At 37.5% G+C, this 4,016-nt stretch overlaps 1 long non-coding RNA gene across 2 annotated transcripts; it reads right to left on the minus strand.

Moving 5' to 3' along the window:
* Positions 1 to 211: 211 nt before the first annotated feature.
* LOC124230111 (uncharacterized) lies at positions 212 to 3,968 on the minus strand. 2 transcript variants are annotated; one of them, XR_006886069.1, is made up of 4 exons: positions 3,828 to 3,968; positions 3,556 to 3,662; positions 1,621 to 1,683; positions 212 to 846 (listed from the first exon to the last, which is right to left on the minus strand). It is a non-coding gene; the product is annotated as an uncharacterized LOC124230111 (long non-coding RNA). The 2 variants fall into 2 exon arrangements; XR_006886068.1 differs by lacking the exon at positions 3,556 to 3,662.
* Between the last annotated feature and the right edge of the window lie 48 nt (positions 3,969 to 4,016).

Raw genomic sequence — 4,016 nt, forward strand, 5'->3', positions numbered from 1 at the left:
AAGCTGTCACCTTAAATAGCATCTTTAGCTAAAGACAAAGGAGGATGTTGGGGTAGTGGTTTTGGGCTTCAAAGGGGAGGAAGGCAATTCACATGGAGATGGAAAAGCAAATGTTTGGTAGATAAGATTGGGCTTAGCAAAGACCCTCAAAGTCTACCGATACCCAGAGTTATCTATGGTGATGGCCTGTCCTGGGGACAGGTCATTTATCGTTAATTTCTTTTAGGCAGTAAAGGGAGAGGTCAAAGTTTCTTTCAGAGTCTTTTGTTCTTGAAAACAATGACGGCAAAGAGACATATTTTGAGGTGGCTAATTCTAATCCCCCATATGCCAAATGATCACTTAAAAATCACATCACTCCAGCTTACAACACTTCAGTGGTTCCCCATGAGCTGTAGGAGAATATTCAAGCTCCTTAGTATTGCCTACCCAGCCTCTAGCAACCCGTCTGACCTCATTTCTGACACTTCCCAGGTTGCACTTTCTCTTCTGAAGATAACCAACTGCTTTTAACATATATGTCCTAATATATGGTGAATTCACACTGAATATACAGAAGAATTTTTGGCTGACTTAAAATATATAAACTTTTAGGAAGTAAGATGAAATAACCCAATTTTTACTTAACATTTAATTTATTAATTTAGCTATATATCATATAAAATATTAATTTATAATATTTTTACTCCCACGCATCATGATGTCAAAGAAAAATTTTCAAAAGTTAAAAAATATGACTCTCTTACAATTTAGAATGATCTCACGTCAACGATTTTACTTTAATTGATGAACGAATCAGTAGGATGATAAAACTGGTTCTAAAAGCATTTGAGAAACTGGTCATTTCTAGAAAAAAAGAATGTTAAAATAAGATTGCTGGATTAGTTACAGAATGAGTTCATGTTTTACAGGACAAGGAAATAATAGATTATCTTTCCTATTGAACATAATCATTTGTGCCTCTACCAAACAAAAATCTACAAATTTACATGTCACTGCATAGTATCTGGACTCTAATTCACAGTAAATAGCAAAGTCAAACACAGGTAAATTTTCTTACTGAATTAAATAGTCCTGGGGTGGGCCTGTTAAACAATACTTCATTACCTTCTCTGCTTGCTTTCTTACTGTTTCTAAATAGAGGATAATTTTCCTTAACAATGGAAGTTTTTTATTAAAACACTTCACATGAATCTTCTCCATCAGTGCTTTGGCACCACAATAGTCACTTCTTGAGTCACCTAACAAAGTTTCCCAAAATATAACATCTTTATGTCCTGTGTTTTCTGAGATAAAGCACTTTTGGAATCTTGTGTAGGTTCTTATGAGTTAGAAAAGAGGACAGATATATTAAAAAACTATAAACATTATAGAACAGTGCACAGTTATGTAGATGTTAAAAATGTAGGAGTAGCTACCAAAACAATAACAATAACAAAGCAATCTGTAGCTCCCCAAAATAGCAAACAGAGAGAAGGGCAGTAGAAAAATGGCTTTAAGACTCCAATGGATGGCCAAGAAGGAAAAAGAAAGAAGATGGTAAACAGAAAACACAAAAAGAAATGGTATAAATAACTCCAAATATGTCACTCACAATAAATATAAATGGATTTAACTCACCTGTTAAAAGACAGAGACTATTGAATTGGATGGACAAAAAAATTCCTCCTTCCATAAACATGCCTAGAACATAATAAAACCAAAAGTATGAAAATAAAAAGATTACAAAGAAAATACGAACAACAACAAAACTGATGTAGTAATATGAACATTAGACAAAATAAAAATTAAGACAAAAAGCATTAAAAGAGAAAGGAGCTGTTTCATCATGATAAAATGAATGAATCTATTGGTACTTTTACGAACCTACAGAAATAAAGAGAACTGGTAAAAACTCCAATATTATAAGCATTTTGTAAGACTGACACATTTATTAAAAACTGATATATCCAGCAGAGAAAAGTCCAGTAGTAATATAGACTACTTAAATAAAATGAACAAGCTTGATGTAATATATAGAGAACCTTGCACCCAAACAAATGAAGAATATTTTCACTATGTTCAGTACATTTTTCTAAAATGACCACATACTAGGTCACAAGAAAACTCAAAAAATTTCCAAGATTTAATATCATCTCTGTTCACAAAGCATTTATATTAGTAATCAATAAGAAGATCGTTAAAAAGTAGCAACAGCCATTAATTGGAAACTAAAAAAAAAAATGTGATAACAAATAGCTCATTGGTTAAAGAGGAAATTACAATGTCATGGAATATTTAAAACTAAAGACAAGTAGGGGGGCCGGCCTGGTGGCAGAGTGGTTAGGTTCATGAGCTCTGCTTCAGTAGCCCAGGGTTTTGCTGGTTCCGATCCTGGGGGAGGACATGGCACCACTCATCATGCCATGCTGGGGTGGCATCCCACATGCCACAACTAGAAGGACCCACAACTAAAAATATACGACTATGTACCGGGGGGCTTTGGGGAGAAAAAGGAAAAATAAAATCTTTTTTAAAAAAACAAAAACAAACAAAAAACTAAAGACAAGGAAAGTACCACATGACAAAAATAGGATAGAGCAAAGTAGTGCCTAGAGACAAATGCATAGCCTTAAGTACAATTATTTTTAGAAAAACTGAAAGCAAATAAGCTACACTTTCAAGTCAGGTAGTTAGTAAAAGAATTAGAGTTATAAAAATAAGTTAAGAATTCAAAGAATTCATAAAATAGAAAACAAAGAAATATAGAAAAAAATCACAAAATAAAAACGGGTTCTTTAAAAACAACAAAGTAGACAAATCTCTAGCAAGACTGATAAGAATGGAACAATAAAAATGAACAATATTAAGAATGAAAAATGGGGCATAAATAGAGCTAGAACACGATTTTTTTTAAAAAAAAAAACTCTAAGAGAAAAAGATGAACACGTTTATTCCAAAACCAAAAGGAAAACTAGACAAAATAGCAACATTTTTAGAAAAAAAATAACCAAAAGTAATTCAAGAACACAAAGCCATAAAAATATGTGGTATCTCTCTATCTATCTATCTCTGTAATAAAGAGGCTCCCCCTGCAAAACAAGCCAAGTCGATGGTTTAAAGGAGCTTTACCAAAGACTTCCAACTCATTTTACTAAACCACCATAATCCTACTGCCAAATCTAGACCAGGACAGCAGGAAGAAAAGAAAATTATAGGCCTCTCTCACGCTGTTAGATGTAAAATCTTAGATAGAATATTAGCTGGTCACCTCTTCTATTCAGTATTGTATTGGGGATAATGGCCTGGACAATGGAATACTATGCAGCTGTTAAAACCAAGTTAACGAGGCGGAGGAAAGAGGGGACTAAGGCAGGCAGCCAGCCAGCCTCCCTCGGCCCTGCTGTCTCTTTCTCCACCTTTCCAGCCCGGCAAACTGCTGTTTATCCTTCAAACACCTTGGCAGCCATCACCTCCTATCCCACAGATTAATCTTTCCTCTTCTGTATTTCCTTTGTACCAAGGGCATATTTCTAGATGCAAATGTGTCTCATGGTTTTGCAAGAATTTGTTTACCTGTGACCACACAGCTAGCACTGAATAGGACTGGAAAGAAATGTTGAATAGCACTCTTCTCCGAAGGATCTAGAACGCCCCATCTCAACCTCCTGCATTAAACTGATCTGGACAAATAATGTTGAGTCGCCAGCAGGTCACCCAACAGTTACCACTCCCCCCGCCGCCCCCCGCACCAAGCACAGGCCACGGATTAGACCCAGTGGCAGTTCCCGTGTTTCTCCATCCGCGAGGATGCCGCACGCCCGAGCCCACTTCCTCTTTGCTCTCACTTTAAGCGGCGCAGACACCAATCGCTCTCAGACAAGAGCGTTTAACAGGAAGCCCAGAGGCCCGGGTACCGGGTATCCAGCCCCAGACGCGCAAGCTGTCCTCCGGCCGGCCGCCGCCTGGATGGGCGCCTGGGAGCGCGCGTTCCGGCCGCCCCCGGCCCCTCCCGCCGCCCCGCGCCCCGCCCCCCC

Source organism: Equus quagga, chromosome 18 (genome assembly GCF_021613505.1).
Source record: "Equus quagga isolate Etosha38 chromosome 18, UCLA_HA_Equagga_1.0, whole genome shotgun sequence".
NCBI classification, from domain to species: Eukaryota; Metazoa; Chordata; class Mammalia; order Perissodactyla; family Equidae; genus Equus; species Equus quagga.